Source organism: Haliaeetus albicilla, chromosome 6 (genome assembly GCF_947461875.1).
Source record: "Haliaeetus albicilla chromosome 6, bHalAlb1.1, whole genome shotgun sequence".
NCBI lineage: Eukaryota > Metazoa > Chordata > Aves > Accipitriformes > Accipitridae > Haliaeetus > Haliaeetus albicilla.
The window spans coordinates 14,502,414-14,521,510 of NC_091488.1; the positions used below are offsets into that span (position 1 = coordinate 14,502,414).

Sequence of the window (19,097 nt, forward strand, 5' to 3'; positions counted from 1 at the left end):
ACAAACCCAGGCCCCCGCCGGTCACCCGGATACACCCGCGGTTCCTTCGGACGCCCCGCCGGGGAGGACTCTCCCGGGGAAGGCGGGACGCTCCCCAGGCCCACGGCGGGGCGAGAGGCTGCGGGAGCCGGTGCCCGCGCTCCCGGGAGGAGAGAGCCGGGGCCTCCCCCGCGTCACCCACCCCCACGGGAGGCGACGGCGCTCTCCGGCGGGGACGGCTCCCCGCTGCCCGCCGTCACACCTCGGCTACGCGCCGCTCCCCGCCTCGGCCTCCCCTGCGGCGGGGCCCGGGGAGGGGAGAGCCGGGGGGCAGCGGAGGCAGCGGAGGCAGCGGGCAGGGCCGCCCCCGCGGAAGCAGCGCGCCGCCCCCGCCGCCCCGCGCTGCCCGCAGGTGGCGCTGCCGGCAGCCGCGCTCCCACCCGCCGCCGCCGCCGCCGCCGCCGCCGCCGCGCCGGCCGGGCTAGCGCAGCCCCCCGGCGCCGGCCGCAGCCCCTGGGCCCGCCCGCGGCTGCCTCCGCGGGGCCGCGCCTCCCCCGCCCGCCCGCCCCGCTCCGCGCTCCGCGCCGCCTCCCTCGTAACCACCGAGGGGCAGACACGCGCGGCGCCGCCGCGGCCGTCCGGTGGCTGCCCCGCTCTCGCTGCGAAGCGGCCCGGAGCGGAGCCCCGCAGCCGGCGCCGGGGTGCCGCTGGCCCGGCGTGCCCGTCTGCGCGGCGGCGGCGGAGCGGCGCGGGAAGTGGGCGAGCGGCGTAAGGGAATGGAGACGCCCGGCGGCATCCTCGGGGCCGTGTGACAGCCGGCGGCGCTCACACGCCGGAACGCACCCACCGGCTCGGAGCCGGAGCCGGAGCCGGTGCAGAGCCGGGCAGCGCCGCCCTGCCCCGTCCCGCGGGGAGCCGGCATGGAGTGAGAGCAGCGTGCCGCCGCCAGGTAAGGTGGGGAGGGCTACCGGAGGGAGGCGGAGGAGCTGCGGGGCTTGCGGTTCCGTGCCTGTGCCCTCACGGCTCGTTGCCGCCGCGGTTCTCCAGACCGCACTCCCCAAAAAACGCCCTTCCTCGAGCCCCCCGATACCGGGGGTGCTGTACTTATGTAACCGGGGGGGCGAGCAGCCTCCGCCGCTTTCCGCCGGGCAAGCGGCGAGGCGGCGGCGGGGGAGCCGCGGCCGAGGGGGGACACGGCGGGGGGGCCGGGCCGGCCCCGCTTCCAGCTGCCGTCGCGGAAGCCTGCCGCCCGGGAGCCCCGGCCCCGCTCCCTCGGGGCAGAGAGCTGCCGCCGCCACGGGCCCGGGGCTTGCGCCGGCATCCCCTCGCCTCGGGGCTCGACAGCGGGCACCCGCGGGCGGGGGCCAGCAGGGCCGACGTCCCGCCCGGCCGCCCCCTCCCCAGCGGCGGTGCCGAAGCGGGGAAGAACTTCAAAGCGGGGGTCGGGGGGGGGGGGGGGGGAGATGTTTTGGCTGCTCCCGTCTCACTGCTCCTGCGGGAGGGCAGCGCGGGGCGGCTGCGTTGAGGGGAGCTGGGGTCGCGCTGGGCTGAGGCGGGCAGCGCTGAGGGCGGCCGGGGCGAGGCCGAGGGCAGCCGGGGCCAGGCTGAGGGGAGCCGGACCCAGGTGGAGGGGAGCCGGACCCAGGTGGAGGGGAGCCGGACCCAGGTGGAGGGGGCGGCGCGGCCCCGGCCCCGCTGGGCGGGCGGGGAGGGAAGGGGAGAGCCTCCGCCGGGGGAGAGGGGCAGCGGGAGCGGAGGGGAGGGGAGGGGGTGCTCACGAAGGGGTGCCCGTCTCCGCTTGATCGGAGGGAGAGCGAGCTCGGTATCACCATGGCGACCTGAGGGAGGAAAGAGCTAAATAAATAAATAAGTAGGAGATATAACTCCCCCCCCCCCCCCCTTTCCCCTCCCCCGGTCCCCGCCGCCGCCCCTTCCCGGCCGGGTCCGGTCCCAAAGGTGGGGAGAAAGATACCACTGACAAAACTTTCCTCTCGTGGTAAAAGGGGGCGGCGAAGGGCCGGAGGACCGTGGTGGGGAAAGGGGCCGCCCCACGCGGCTCAGCGAGCCGCCGTTGCGGGGAGCCAGATGCCCCCCCCCCGAGTCGCCCTGCCCGGAGCCTCTTCTCCGGCCGCAGCGGGACGAGGAAGCTGCTCCGGGGCGAGCTCCTCGCGGCTGCTCCTTAACATGCCCCCCCGCCGCCCTGTCCCCCGCTCCCCGGCCTCTCCGCGCCCCGCCAGCCCCCGGGCGCTCTGCCGCCGGCTGCGGGCCCGGCCCGGCCCCGCTTTCAGCACCGCGGACAGCGGCGGCGGCGGCAGCCGGGGCAGCGCGGGGCAGCGCGGCTGGCGGCGGCGGGCGGGAGGCTTTGGACCGGGGGAACCCCCCGCCGGTGTCCCCGCACCCGAAACGGGTGCCTGTCTCTGCGAGAGTCAGCCCCGAGCACAGTGCTGCTCCCCGGCGGGCGCCGGGAGCCGGCGGAGGGCTCACCTAGGGCCACTAAACTTTCCTGAGGCAAATGCCTGCAGGAGCTGAGAGCGAAGACGTTAACAAACGGCATCTTTCACGCCAACTTGCTCGAGGTTGTTTCTTACGACTCTTTTGCAGTGGTTCTCTGTAACTTGTTATGGCTAGCTGGTTCCCCGGCAGGACCCTTCACGCGCACGACATCCATAAATTGAGTCCTGCAGAAATTGTGAAAAATACGTGTTCTCAACTTGTTTTCCTTAAGCAAACTTGCTGAGAAATTGGACGTGAAGAAATTGCACTCTTCGCTTAGGGAGCTATCCCACTGCTGAGGTGCACGATTACACAGGTGGAGCTTGTGCTGGTCAGATCTTGATCACGACCAGCTAATCCGAAAAATACCTCCTGATCAAGAACCATTCTCCTCAGACATTCGGTGACTGGTTTAAAGAAATGCACAAAATGGGGTAAAAAAGTATGCAGGTTAGTGATAATTCACCAAAAGCCAAGATATATTTATTGCCCTGACAGGTTGTAAATTATTGGCTCGGCTTTCCCGTACATATCTCATGCTAGTAGTTACGTATGCAATTATTGCTTCAGACTATAAAAAAAAAAAGTTCTAGAAAAGCAAACAGCATAATGAATAATATTCACTAGGGAAGATAGAGATGGATTAGTCACTTTTGTGCTGTTCACTGTGTCAGGATGTTCTTTTTTCATTAAGCAAACAGGATATATTTTATCTTGCCTCAGTCCTGATAGGCAGTAAACTATAGATACATGTAGAATTATTGGTTTTGAATCCAAATCCCCAGCCTCTTGAGGTCATGCTTTAACTATAAGCAGGCTGTCAAATCACACCAGCTGCTGGGTTCCTTCTTTGCCCAGGTTCCTTCTTTGTTATAAATTGCCTGTTTCAAATAAGTCCTAGCCTAGTAGAGACAACCACATAGGTGAGTCCTATTCAAGCATGGGAGTTAGTCAGGCTTTGTACTTTTGCAGGGACTCCAAGCAAATTTATCTCTAAGCATAACAAGTTGAAGTCTTTTTAACTGTAGGTCCACATTTTGCCCTAACTACACTTCTTGACAAGCCAAGTGAACTAATGTGTTAAGCCTTTATGGAAGTGGAGACCTGAATTTCTTAATGATGGGCCTCACATTTTCAGACCTATCTGGTAGGGAGTATGGAAATAAAGGACTAAACAGTAAGTATGGGCTTGGGAACTCATTACTTTCCTGTGGGAAAATGAGGAGAAGTAATAGAATACAACTCTTCAGGGCAGTTACCAGATCATTTATAATACTTGAAGCTATTGATTTTGTTATGTAAGGCAATACTCCTGCAGTGTCAGAATAATTTTATCACATAATTACAAAATGATTTTGCTTTATAAGCAACAGAAGAAAAAAATTAATTATAGCAACATCAACAGAAAATCCCACAACCACAACCTTAATCAGTTTAGTAAAAGACAGAATTCTTTGTGGAATTTCTGCCAGTGCATTTACACCACATTCAATATGAGCTTCCCAAGATACATCATTTCACTGCAGAAAATACTTACTTGTTTTTCATAAGCATGTATTTGTAGCCTTGTTTTATATTCACTTTATTGAAACATGGTATTTTGGATGTCTCCTTCAAACTATGCAAGGGAAATAGAATTTCATTTATGTTTTCATAAAATATCAATCACAAGGGATTTGTTCAAATATTGCACAGGTATAAGCACTATGTTGTTGTCTCTTTCACTTATAAAGTATCAGGAACTCTGGACACTGTTGGTGTAAGGTTACTGGGTTTGTCATGATCTTCTCATGGTATTTGCACATATACAAACAGATTTTTATTCAGGAGCTGTTTATATGCTTCTATAAAAGTAAGAAGTAGAAGAATTCATATTAACATTCTCCCAAATAAACTAAACTATGTCTTAAGTAATAGTGGTTGAAGCATTTTAGAGAACACATTTCTATTTTATTATTTCTTTTATTTTCATTGGTGTCAAAAGCTTGGGAGCTCTGTTCAGTGTTTTCATCATCTGCTTGCTACAGAATGTTGCTTTTTAATTGGGACAATTAAACACTGGCAGTTTTTAAAAAGATCTATGGTTTAGGTTAATGCGTTTGTTACATTTATGTGGATGTACAATTTTTACTGGTGGAGGCAGTTCAATACTAGAAAACAATATTCCTAGTATATTAAGTCTCAATATTTAAATATTGATCATGCAGAAAGAGACTGATGCTTCTTAAAGAATGAATGCTAAATTTACCAAACAGTAAGGCCAAGAAAAGGATTTTAATCTCATTCCCCTGCAATAGTGGCTTCCTGGAAGATTTTTTGGGTTTTCCCCCAAAACTGTGCATTGGATGCTTTACTAGAATGCTATTGATATTGGAAATACAATTTTATTATATGTGTGTTATGAATAGCTGCTATAAAAGCATTGAACAATGGGAGGTTACTAACTCCACTTTTTCACACATCACTGCAATTTTTAATTATGCCCTAGGAAGGTGGCTGTCATGGAAGCTTGAAGCTTTCTGACGGAGTCTCATGACAGTGTTGGGGAGTCTCTGGCAAAAGGACAGCCCACACCAGGCCACTCCAACCCAGCATACTGCAGGAGGTGAATGGGAGCAGTCCTGTCCATGCAGGGGCTGGGGGAGGAAAACCTCTGTGGTCAAAAGTCTCGTGCAGAGACTGGAATTTTTTGGTCATATACATTAGTATGGCAGCTGCAAAGGTGCTGTGCTGTAGGTATGAATCATGTCCATAAGGAGGCTCAGAGCACCATCCTCATTTACCTCATCACCTATGGTCTGCCTGGTAGAATATCATACAGGGCCAAGGGCATTTGACAAGTAAGGAAACACATCTTGTTTATATTTTAAAGTCTCATTAAAATGGACTTTTGCTAGCCAGTAACATGTAGTCTAATCATGGGCTTTTACATATGGCCAGCAGAACATCCTGTCTTCAGATACAGGACAAAAAAAAAGTACATTTTAAAGTTCTTAAAAGGCAATTTCTATCAGAAGTTCATGCGAATGGACCCTCAGAATCACACAATGCCCAGTAAAATCAGTGAAAATCTGCATGAGTGCAAGGACTGTGCAGAGTCCTGACTGCAAAAGCCTCAGTTCATGCCAGAGGTTGCAGAGGAAGCTCTTACATAAATGAGAAGAGCCGCTAACAGAAGTTTGCTCTGGAGTATTAGTTAATAGAGATTTGAATTAAAAAATAGCTAAAAGGTGAAAGCCCATTGATTCCCTGCTTCTATTTGCCAGTTACAACTTCAGGTCAGACTTTAACGGTATTTGGGTTTGAGGTACAGCATGACACTCCTGGTATAAGCATCCACAAGAATAGGAGTCATGCTATTACTGTAGGTCTAACAGACAATAAGATCAGAAATGCCCTCGGAAGACACATGGCTCTACTATGACAGCAAATATCACTTTAGTATTAGAAAATAAAAGACTCATTCTATCAGGCTTGCCTTACCTCAAAATGAATGCAAATATATGGCTGGAAGTGTATATTCACAATATACACCATTCTTCACTTTGATATTATTTACTTCCAAGAAGCATTTACTTTCTTGTCTCACTTCAGTAGGAAAATAATGTAGTATATCCAAGGGCAGAACTAGCCTTGCAGTCAGAAAACTCTAACATTTTCACGCATAGCTTGCAATTCATGGGAGTAAATTACGATTCCACAGAGATTTACGTTTTTTAAAGCATTTGCCTTAATAGCACTGTATGCGTTAGTGCAGACAGTGAAGGCTCATTCAGACGTTTAAGCCAGAGAGCCTGCTATTAATCCTTACTGCCAATGACCTACCTACCCTTTTGGTCATGTGCATAGTGAGCGGTTCATACTGAGAGAGCTCAGCTTCAGACTTTGACATATATGGGGATATCTGAGCCTTCAGAAAAGCCTCCCAATCAGAGGAAGTATCTGGCTCATTCTAAAGAAGAGACTTCAGGATGGTGGCACAAATGCAAACGTGATCTTTGCTGTTTGGCCTTGAGGCAGTGCCACCTGATTCTCATGTGCCCCATGGCTAAAGGCAGTGGTTGGAGACAGTATGGGTGGGGAGAGGTGCTTTAGCACAAGCTTGGATGTGGTTCTACATCCCATCACAGGCCTGCAGAAACAGCCTTCATCGTGACTTTAATTTCACTTCATACCCTTTGACCTGACTGTCTTGTGTCTTTAAGTTCAACCATGCCTTTAGAAAGAGAAGTCCTAGGTCTGATTGCTACTGTCAGAGCAGTGACGGCATTTCATAGGCAAATAAACACTAAAGATCATAGGTTTATACAGCTGTTCTGTATTATTCCACATTCATGTAATCTACATAGACTGTTGGAGCCTGACCTGAAGAAGCCACCATGAGCACGATTTGTTGGGAGTCGCTGGAGCAGAATGCTGGGGCTTGTTTTCTGATGAAAGCCAAGCGCTGGCATTTGTGCTGAATTCTCAGAAAAACTTCTGGACAAGAAAACAATAATGTGCAGATTGAAAGGGTGAAATAGGAGGCTGAAAGAACGAACAAGATGATGAGAGAGAGAGCACACAAGAGCATAGTTAATTCAATGCTCTAATCAACTGTGTTCTGCAGTGCTTTATCATAAGCATCCCTGCATTAGGCGCACCAGCTCAGAGTGCTTTGCAGCATTGCAGGAAATCCTCTGCTTTTTGCTTCCCATTTAAAAAAAAAAATCTCATTGTGTCTTGTCAATACAGACAACTTTGTCAGTGAAAGCAAAGGAGAAATTATCATATAATTTAGTATTTATCATAATCAAGAGCAGGGATTCATTAGAACAATAAGCAATTGCCAAATTATTCCTCAAAGTATTAATTTGAAGAATGAGAAAATAATATTTCCTACCTTCCTGCTTTTTCTCCCCCCGTCTCCTGTTGGCACACACTGTTTGCAGTTTCTATCAGCTTGTCAGATCAATTTCCCATTCCCGAAAAGAAGCGTTTATGCTAAATGATTGTAATTAAGAACCTCCTTCTTCCAGCTCAATAGCTGTCTGGACATGGAGAGGTAATTCCCCATTGATTTCCATGGGTCCAGATTTTCACAGAAAAAGCTTCAACAGGCAATGCCTGCTTTGGAAGTATAGCCTTCTCGCACCTCTAGAGATGTCATATTTTGGTGCCTCATGTTTCATGGGATGCATCTCAAGTAACTAAATCAATGTGGCAATCTACAGATGCAGAAGGTGTGGGAGATGAATCCCTGTCTTCAGAGCTCCCATACAGAACTGTACCCACTAAACTTCTGCATTTGCATGGTCCTACATCACTGTCTTCCTGGCTGGCTTATAAAAATATCAAGATTATGTAGAAGTCAGGCTTATTTTTTTTCTCCCATTGTTTCTGACACTCTCCAGCTGCAGCATGAAGTAGCTCAGTGCTTTCTGGTCTCAGAGGTGGCCTTAGACTATCAGAGCTGGAATCAACAGCAGGAGCAGGGAGAACATAGTTACGCAAGGAAACGGAAAGAAACCGGTTTTTAGTAATTACCAGCAGTGGCTGTTTAAGGATATCAAGATTGCCATCCATTGCAATGGGCTCTGAATCATGGCCTCTGTGTCAGTGCAGAGAGAGAAGGAGGTTGGGCTGGAAGGGAAGTAAAGGAAACTGTGCCAGCCTTGGTACAGCCCTAGTGCTGTATTCTCCTTGGTATGCTGCTGGCTTTCTCTGGTACAAATACAGGAAAGCATATCAGCTAGATGGGAAATAAATAAAATGCCTAATTTAATTCTTTTCTGAATGGGAACTAGGGTTTATCAAATCTTCACCCGCCATCATTTTTACAGGGGAGGAGGAGAAAGGAGTCTACTGGAATACAGCCTATTAGCACTACCCAGTGTGGTGCGTACATCAAACTGGGGCTGTCTCATAAAATGCAGTGTCTCTCCAGTAATCTTTCAGTCTATGGCTCTTGTGAATTACTGTGTAAGAATTTTAATACTTCAGGTAGTTAATTATGTTAAATAAACTAGATACATGTTTATCTCAGCCAAGTATCCGGCAGAGATATGAACAACCTTTATAAAGCTGATGTATTCCATCTATTAGCCATAATTACATTAAAGCATAAAGTGCATCAGAAGTCTTTCAGGATTACATACAAAGCAATGTTAATCTACTTTCCAGAAATATACCAAAGTTACCATTAAAATCAGGAAGAGAAACAAGCAAACAGAAGATCGTAGTTACTAAGAAAATATTCCAACAATATCTGCAGTATTCTAGTGCTAATGACTGTAATTGTATGTAGGATATTTACAATAGGATTTTGTGGTAGTTGTTGGTAAGTGTTGACTTTGCATTTGTGAGTGCTATGCAGTATGTGAGAACACAGCTTTCATGTAACTGTTCTCCAGACATTCATTACTGTTACTTTTTTCTCTACAACTGGACTTAAGCTTTTAAGAGGTAACCACAAACTTCTGCTGCATCCCAGTGCCAAGTTCTGGGTCCGAGTTCTTCATTGTTAGTCAGAGATTGCAAAGATATATAAAAATTTAAGAAGGTCAAAATTTGGAAGAGGTGGGAAGGAGAAGGGCTCGAGAGAAGGAAAAAAGACAAACAAAAAAGGGAATGGAAAGAAGCCTTAGAACTGGACCATAATCACTCCCATATTCGGAACAGTCCGTTCCACAGTTCTGGGATGGCCCACTGAAATGTGGGCCGATTTGCAACATCTGGATGTTGCTGATCACTATTTCTCTTCTCTCTACCCCTTGCAACTAGCAAATTTATAGTTTTAATTTGAATCCAGCTCTTACCACATCACAGGGCTTGGAAATGCACTTCACAAGAAGCTACAGCAGTTAATACACTAACTTCATAGAATCATAGAATTGTTTAAGTTGGAAAAGACCTTTAAGATCCTCGAGTCCAACCATTATCCTAGCACTGCCAAGTCCACCACTAAACGATGTCCCTAAGCACCACATCTACGTGTCTTTTAAATACCTCCAGGGATGGTGACTCAACCACTTCCCTGGGCAGCCTGTTCCAATGCTTGACAACCCTTTCAGTGAAGAAATTTTTCCTAATATCCAGTCTAAACCTCCCCTGGCGCAACTTGTGTCCATTTCCTCTCATCTTATTGCTTGTTAACTTAACACTACCAAAGCCTTTGCCTTCAGGATATATAAAAAATAATTACAAAGGTATTCTAAACTGCTATCCGGAAAAGAAGTAGTACCCACTGTGTATAAACAGCAAACGTCTATTATTGTCACACTGCATTCCAGCAGTGTTTTGCTGCAGTAAATAGCTTTGCTCTTCCATGAAGAGGTAACAACAGCAGATATGAAGCCAATATATCTCCAACCAGAATTTAAACTGAAATACTGTATAAAGTCAAAGAATTAAAAAAAAAATAACAGACAGACAGACAGAATTAGGAAGAAGTTCTGGCTTGGACTGTTTGCAAAGAGCAGAATTCATGGTTTATTTGTTGGGGGTTTTTTAATTACAGCTGCATTCAGAAGCCAGACTTGGTGGGTTTGGGGAGTCACACACAACTCACATCTTAGAAGAGAATTAAGCTGCTGGCTGGTAGGAAAATCAGGTAGGCCCTTAGAGATGCTGAAGAGAAAAGGTGTATGATATTATCATGAGGGGAAATAATAATAACAAAAGGAACTGGAGGAAGCCTTGCTGGAAATGTATAGGAATAGTAAATCCTACCAAGCTGTTACAGAAATAGAATCACAGAAAATATGTGATCTTGTACATGCATTTTAGTTGAAGAGCATTAAAGTCTTTCCATTAACTTCAATGGGTTTCATATCAGACCTTAAATGTAAATTTATTTTTAATAGGCTAGTATATAGGAGAGAGAGGTCTGACATACAGCTTCCTTAGTACATCTCAGGATGACTTCATTACTTAAAACTGTCATCAGAAATCTTTGCATAATCCAGCCTAAACTTTGTTCCTATTTGTGCTATGTAATTGTAAGTGCAGCCAGCAGATAGAGGGAAAGTGATGAACTAACATATTCTAGAAACATCTACAAATATTCTAAATCCTTTTCCTTTATGATGATTTTAAGACACAGTTTCTCACATTTTACCATAGTGCAAGTACATGGTACTGCTATGGGAGTTTTGCAGCTCCCCAGGAGTAAACAGCACATTTTCAACAGAGGTAGCTGCGTATGAACCCAAACATTTCCCAGGAGTTGGAGCCTGAGTATTTCTGTCTGACCTTTAATAAAGATCAGCCTGCTTTAGGTCCAAAGCATGGATTTTGGAGTAAATAGGAAAATATATTTCAAAGCAGATTATTTTAAAATTAATGGCTGTTGCAACCTCCATGGAATGTCAATCAACAGCGGCTGAGGTGAGCACAGCTGAAACAGTCAAACCGAACGCATAAAAAAATGTCATCTGTTTTATTTCCTCACACCAACCAATGAAATATCATAATTCTTTTTAAAAATTCAGAATAAAGTCAGATTTATGCAATTGCTACTTTCCCTTAATTAAGTTTTCCATAAACAAGTAGTGCAGGATCAGAGCCATATCAATTTATAGCAATAAGTCTAACTATTCCATCAGCTTAAAAGCAAAGGAAAAAATGTTTAGATCAGCTCTTTATACAGATCATTATGATGAAGGAGAAACTGAGAGAGGGGACAACTATATTATGCCTGAAAGAGATATCATGGCTCGTAATCATGCCGGACTAGATCCTGTGTAAAGAGGACCTTTTCAGTAGTAAGCAAACATTAGATCAAGCCTAATGAAAAATTCTTTTCTTGGACAGTAGGCCCATTAAAATGCCAAGTGACATAGCTATCAAGTGCGTAGGCAGGGCTACCCCATATGGTTCAAGACAAAGACAAACTAAGGAGCTGGGCTGTGCAATTGGGAAAGAGCAAACACTGGCAACTGAAATGACAAGAGATCTTAATTTTGTGCTTGAAAACAAAGCCTCAGGCACCCCCTTGAGAAGCAGAAGAGGGAGAAAAATCAGGCTTCACTTTTTGCAAAATACACAGAGGAAGAACTTTAACTTTCTACAACAATTAGATTGCTGGCTTCAGGCTAGCTTTTCATTTTTAAAGTTGAGTGAGACTGGACCCAAAGCATATATTCCACAGTTCAGCATAGTTGCAGTCTAAAGAATGGGTTTTGTGGGTTGGCTTCCTAGTCACTTGAGCATCATTGGTAAAGGTGCACCACCAGAAAAAGAAAAACAAAACACAAAACACAAACAAAACAAAACAAAACAAAAAACCACACTGAAACAAACAAACAAAAAAACCACCCCAAAATGCAAAGCTAAACTTCAAACTTTACTCTCCAGTTATAACTGTAATTATCAAAGCCATACTCAATAACCTAGAATTAGCACTTCTACTTAATCCTACACACCGACGTGGGAGGCAAAGAGGAGGAGAACAGTGTAGTTCTGATGCAGCTAGATAAACATGTATTAATGATTAGTAGAGAGGTCAAAATTAGAACTATTAGAACTACAAGTTAAAAGAAATTTTTAAAAAGCTTTTCTCCCTAAATAAAAATGTTTATACATGTAACTGGAAAATAAAATGCTTTACCTTTACCTTGCCTGTGAATATTTCCTCTGTGTCAATAATCAAGGACCTAATCTTGTATGTCCTACCAACTTCCAGAATTTTGGTCCATGTGAAAAGACTCTTGTTCAGTGTATGTATAGTTATTACTCTAACTTAACCCCTACCATAGACCTCTAATGAACTCAGGACAAAAACCTAATGAACAGTACTGAATATGAGAATTATGAAATCATTCCACAGAATTATAGGAAAAATAGATTATAAGGGACCTCTGGAGGTCTCTAGTCAAACCTCACCAGTGCCAAGCAGAAGGGAATAATCCATTCCCTCAACCTGCTTGCTAATTTGTTACTAATGCATCCCAGTATACGTTCAGCCTTCGTTGCTGTAAGTGTACAGAGCTGATCCATGTGCAACTTACTGTCTGTAGAACCCACAGGTCCTATCCTGCAGTGTCGCTACCTAGCGAGTTAGTTCCCAGCCTGTATTGATGCATGGCTTGCTTTTCCCCAGGTGCAGGACTTTGCATTTGTCCTTGCTCAACTTCATGAAATTCTTAATAGCCCATTCTTCTTGCTTGTCTAAATGCCTCTGAGTAGCATCCCTACCCTCCCTTGCATCAACTGCTCCTTCTGGTTTGGTGTCATCTGGAGGCTGGCTGAGATGCCTTCAGTCCTGTTGTCCAGGTCACTGATGAAGGCATTAGAGCTGGCCCCAATAGGTATCAACCCCCAAGTAACACCATGAACTCTTAGACTTGAAACTGTAGACCCTTCAAGTTCAAAGGTCTAGCCCATTTTCCACCCTCCTTACAGTCTACCCGTCCAGTCCATTTGGCCTCGTTTGGCTAGCAGGAGCTATGGAATAGTGTCGAAAGTCTTGCTAAAGACTTGCTACTCTCCCCTCATCCACAGATGCAGCCATTTCACCATAGAAGGCTGTCAGATTGGCCAAGCATGATTTGCCAAGGGATAAATACAAGCTGTCTGTTCCTGATCATGTTCTTGTCTTTTATGTGTCTGGAAACAGCTTTTTTGAGAATATCCTCCATAGTTTTCCCCAGGACTGAAGAAAGGCTAATCAGCCCGTAGTTCCCTAAATCCACCTTCTTATCTTTCTTAAAAGGAAGGTATATCATTTTTCTGTTTACAGTCATAGAGGAACTCCTTATGTATTTTGATTTTTAATATTCTCATGTTCATTATTCTAATTTTTAAATTTCGTAATTCCTTCCACTTTGAGTATCCTTGTCCCTTGCTGCTAACTTGGCTGATTCTTGGGGTATAACTTGATTTTCTGTGTGAATAGTCTATCATTGGATGATTACTTGGCAATCTTTTCCAAATCTGTGTCATATTTCTAGAAGGTTTATATTTCATTTGTAAGGCTTTCTCCTGCAGAAAGTAGTTGTACAGCATCCCAGCCCAGAAACTGTTTTGGAATTTTCCTTTATAAAATGTTACCTTTATAAAATTCCTACCCTCACTAAATACTTTAGCTATATTCTTTCTGTGTGCATGTGTACTGGAATAGGAAACTACATAATTTGGAGAAACTTTTAACTCATTTGCAGCAAAACAAAGGTAAACATTAAAAATGCTCAATCATTCACTTGGAAAATGTTTGTTGTGTGAGTAGCTCTGCACTGCTGAAGTCCATAGAGCTATCTGGGCATACACAGTTACACGTAAGTGTATAGGAGTTTTCGTTCGGTTACTTCTGAGTCCTTACCATGAGCTGGTTTTCTTCTGATATTTTCAACTGTATATTTTTTATACTAGTCATATATAAAAGGTAGCTGCTGCTTTTGACGTGAATGAGAGTTTTCCTACTCATTTCAGTGGGAATAAATCAAAACCCTTAATTAAATTTTGTCACCTATATCAATCTTTGTGGAAGAACTTTAGCATAGTGATGTTTTCCTCATAGACATATCTTTGTGGGATAATAATTGAAAACGTGAATTAACTGTATTAACTATCACATCATCAGGCTTTTTTTTCTAAGACAGTCAAATTTCTGATTGACTTACACTGCTACAGTAGTAACTTGGACTAAACTACTGCCATTTCAGTCCACTAATAAAAGCACAGCAAAAGTGTTACAAGGAATTCTGAAACAAATATACACCCGCTCTGCTCTGCTTTTGATCAAACCATTTTCTCCAGCTTCTTTCTTAGCTCTATGAATACAAGTGTCTCTAGACTATCCCCTAGGCCACCAGAGCTGTTTCAGGTACTGAAATGAACTAAATACTCATTATTTACTCCCCATCAAGTGGCTGATCTTTCCCTCTCCTTTTTTCCCTTGCTCCTTCTCCTGCTCCTTGTATCTGTAGCGAAAAGCTTTTTGTTCTTCATTCAGTTTGTCAAGGCTGCTCAACAAAGCTTTTTATCCCCACTGGGTCTCTGAAAATGTGCCATGGTTACCCTCCACACTGGGAGGGACTTCCCACATCCCTCCTGAAGATGTTCTTTGCTTTTTCTCAATGTATATTAATGAGAAAGTTCAGGGGTATAAAGGTATATTGAAAAGTGGATCAATTAGCCTGTTGTGGGGAGTAGGCAAATTCTGATTTTCCCAGATTAGAAGGGAGTAAACCCCATCCTCTAGTACATACCCTCACCTATACTGAAATGTTTTTCATTTCCCCACTGGAATGCTATATTCTGTCTCCTACTGGAATGACATATTTTGTCCCCAAGAGCATGCAGGAATGAAGTGCTAAGAAGTGCTAAGAAACACTTCTGAGCACTAACCACAGGCAGAGTACTCAATTTTCTAAACAAAAAGCAATTATAGACCTTATTAACCTGTATCCCTTCTACAGGCAATGGGACAAGATCAAAGAACACCATACTTACTAAAAAAACACAAAGCAGAGTTTCAGTTTAGCAGTGGCATCTGGAAAATGACTGGGAGAGCAATGTTGCAGGGCTCTGCTTATTGTCTCAAACACTCTGTGTTCAGAAGAGGCATATTCAGTTTAAGGTCAGATAATGGTTTCTCCTAATTACTAGCACTTTGAACTTAGTAGTATCTCAAAGTGAAGCTCTCCTGCCTCTAGCAACTCCCACAGAAAAAAGAACATTTCAAGCTCAGCATCGCTACAGTAGATGCAGCACGCAGCATCTTACAGCTCTACATTATTGACAGTGCCATAAAAAGAAGATATGATGAAGAGAGATGCAGGCCAAAGTAACTGCTGATTTGCATGCCATGCATTCTCAATGGTGTTGTATGGAATGGATCATATACCAGAGGACAGAAACTCAGAGACTTGCTGAATAGAGCAATCATATACCAGGCAGAAATTGTATCCCTGCAGAGCTAGTTCCTCAGCATGGGTGGGCACAGGTATGGGAAGCTGACCCACAGATGAAATAGAGCTTTTTCCCAGTCTCGGTCAGGTTCTTTGCTCACATAGATGATATAGTTGCTCTGTACTATACTGGCTGGCTCTTAGTGCCTTCAGTGTAGTGCCATGAATGGAGAACATCAGATTCCAAAAGCTTCCAGCATGATTTCCACATGATAGTGATGGTCATACAGCTACGCCCACTTGGGGATTTCCAAATGTCAGAAGAATGCCATGGTCAACTATTGCAAATGGTCGACTATTTGCACCAAACCAGTGCCACAGGCATGTAGTACTAAGTATGCAATTATGCATGCTTTTTATCAGATCACTGAATTAAATCCATGGGCTACAGCAGTTTGTTATGTACACAGAGAGATGGACATTTTGCCTGGTACAATTATCTTCTAATCCAAATAATCCCTGTTAAAGAACTTCATTCTCTTAGCTGTCACAAACTGAAGTTGTTCACCTTTATAATGAAATTCAGTGCTCCATTCCACTGTCATTTTCCTCATCGAGTGATTCTTGCCTTTCCATGCTGCTGCAGTATTATATAACCAGCCATGTGCAAAAGCTGGATGCAAACCCAGTTTAAGAGCCAAGCTCAACACAGCACAGCCACATTCACTTATCTATTTGGAGAAAGGTATAAACTCTCGGTTGACCAGTTCCCATTACAAAGTAAGTGTTCAACTGTCATAAGTGCAATTCTCCCCTGCCTTGAACTCTGGAGAGTCACATATATACCTGTGAAAATCAAGATGGGAAAATCTGACAACTACTTTGCAAGAGTGTGAAAAGCATGTAGAAACACTAAAGTGGGTCTCCAAAACAGCATGTTGGCATTAGCATGAGGTAAAGTAAATCCTCCACCTCAATCAGACTAATTCCCCAGGGTGCAACATTTGTATGTGCAACGTTTGCACATACAGGGCATGATGCACTCGAGAATCAAGTCTGCTGTTGATAAAAGATAATAAAATTACAATGAAAAAGCGAGGAGTGGTGGGATGGAGAGAGCAGAGAATGATGTTTTAACAGGAAAGTCCAAGAGAACACAGTACTTTTGTAAACTTGCTAACATTTCAGTGAAAGAGTTTTAGTCTTTCCTTCAGCAAGGGTGTGAATTTCTCCCAGTGTGCCTGAACAGAGATTAAAAGAAAACGTAAAGGTCAAATATCATGAGTAGCAATACTCATTACTTATTAAAATCCCATTATTCAAGACGCACATAAGGCCTTAAGCTCCTTTCTGGCCACATAAATCATGCCACAAAATGAAGTGCAGAAACTGCACTCAGTTAGTCAGGCTTACCTGTACCACTAACCACACTTCTTACTCAAGACACTGATACTACCTTGAATGAACAAATCAAAATTAATTAGGAAGCTCAGAGAGCTGGAGCAAAGAACTTAGGAAAACACAGGGAACATAAGCATCAGGAACATGGTCTTGGCCAGTTCTTTTAGTGAAGGGCCAAGCTCATGAAGGGATAAGAACTAGGGTTCAGGCCCCCCTGCTCACAAGGTATAACTGGGATGGAGTGTGGCTTCTTTGACCGCAGAACGGTGTTCCATGAGCTAGTGGTAAGAGGAGTGGCACCTCTTGACAAAGAGAAAGGAAGACCACCTTTGCTTATAAACTTCTTCCTGGAGGGGGATTTTAACTGCCCTTGAAGGGAAGGATGACAGAAACTTTCAGGAAGAATTTCTTCACCAGAAGGGTTGTCAAGCATTGGAACAGGCTGCCCAGGGAAGTGGTTGAGTCACCATCCCTGGAGGTATTTAAAAAATATGTAGATGTGGCACTTAGGGGCATGGTTCAGTGGTGGACTTGGTAGTGTTAGGTTAATGGTTGGACTAGGTGATCTTAAGGGTCTTTTGAAACCTAAATCATTCTATGATTCTATGATTCTAGATATATGTAAACACCAGTGACTTCGACGGGGACCTAAAATCAAAGGCATGCATAGGGACATTCATGGAAAGGTCATAAAAGGGATGAAGTGAATGAGTGAGTCAATCCACTGAACAAGTCTGATTATTTCCCTTTTATTTCCTGTATTTCTTGCACTAGCACAGACGTCTTACTAGATGATCAAGATAATGAGTTAACTGGTACAACAGAGGCTTGAAGAGGTGGCTGACACAGTAGGTTTCTTCAGTGCTTATCCAGCCATATTATGTATGGGGAGGGACTAGATGCAAGTGTCCAAGTAATGACAGAAGAGGAAAGGAACAAGGTGCTAATACATTGGGGAATTAAAATAGGTCACTGAACTAGAAGGATCAGTAGATTACTTCTTTTATGGTAATTAGAAGAATCACTCAGATTGCAGGAGCTGTTGATCATAGGGATTTGGGGGATTTTTGCAGAAAACTACGGCAGTTAAGGAAAGCTGTCCTTCAGAGAAAGGGCACACACCCACACAGGCGCGCGCACACACACACACGGAGGAATCCAGATGAAGTACAAGAAATGTAGTAAGAGATCAGCTGAGCTAACTTGTGAATTTCACAAGAATTTCCTTACAAGAAGGAAGCATACACAAACTGTATGTCATAGCATGGGAGATAATTGCCGAAGGAAATAGAGGCTAACTCTGGAAGCCAAGAAACAAATAGAAATTCAGCTTGCAAGAGGTATCAGTGATAGCAAGAAATGAATATGTAAGTAAATTAGTAGTAAGAGGAAGCACTGGGAGAGTCTTGGCCCGCTTCTCCACACGAAGGAAAGCTACAGATGATACTCAGTAGGATGAAGAATATTTTATGCATTTTTTGCATCAGCTTTCACTGGAAAGGCCTGTGGTGAGCAAGGGACTAGTACTGTTCAAACCAAGAAAGAAGATCTTACCCTATAACTGGGAAGGTACAGACTACAGTGTAAATAAACCTAGATGTTTTCAGATCAATTAAACCTGAAGAATACATTAAAGGACTGTCTGAGACAACATCAAAGCTACCTGAGAATTAATCAAGAATGAAGGAAATTCTAGCAGACTGGAAAAAGCAAGTGTGGTGCCCATCTTTAACAAGAAGGAGGTTTGGCAGAAAAAGCAAGAGAAATTGGTGAATTATGGAGACCACTCACCTTAACTTAAGCTCTTTAAAAAATAAAAACTGCTTTAGGCATCAGCAAATATAAGCTGAGAGCTGCCAAAATGGTCTTATCAACAGCACATTGCATCAAGCCAGTCTGGTTTCATTCCACAGTAGATCAACACAGGCTAAGAAAGAAGCTGAGAAGGTCGTATACTTTGATTTTATTAAGACATTACACCATCTGCCACAGTATTCTAATAAGGAAGCAGTGAAACTTGGTCTAGAAGAAATTACCTAGTCATGGTTACAAAACTAGTTGTAAAAGTGTGCCAGGGAAGAGTTGCCAGTGGTTCACTGACAGTAAGGAAGGATGTGTCAAGTTGGGTCTGTAGAGTGTCCAATTCTCTCTCATGCAAAGATGCATTGATGCTCTGAATGATGGAATTAACTGCGCTTGTAAAGTATGCAAGTATTTTAGAGGATAAGATTAGCATTCAAAATGATCTTGACAAAGTGAAGAAAAGGTCTGAAAGACCAGATTCAAATTCAATAGCAACACAGGCTATTCCCCTAAAACAAGAATAATTGGCTATGAAAACAAAGGACTGGAAACAACCAGAGAACAATGTACCTTTCCCAGACATGCTAGATC

General features: G+C 44.5%; 1 protein-coding gene across 2 annotated transcripts in view; it reads left to right on the forward strand.

Moving 5' to 3' along the window:
- Positions 1–511: 511 nt before the first annotated feature.
- KCNJ6 (potassium inwardly rectifying channel subfamily J member 6) overlaps positions 512–19,097 on the forward strand; it is a 164,598-nt gene continuing 146,012 nt past the window's right edge. The window contains exon 1 of one of the 2 annotated variants that reach the window (XM_069785117.1): positions 512–928. The gene's annotated coding sequence lies outside the window, so the exon portion shown is untranslated. The remainder of the gene's footprint in view (positions 929–19,097) is intronic. The other variant, XM_069785116.1, reaches the window with a different exon arrangement.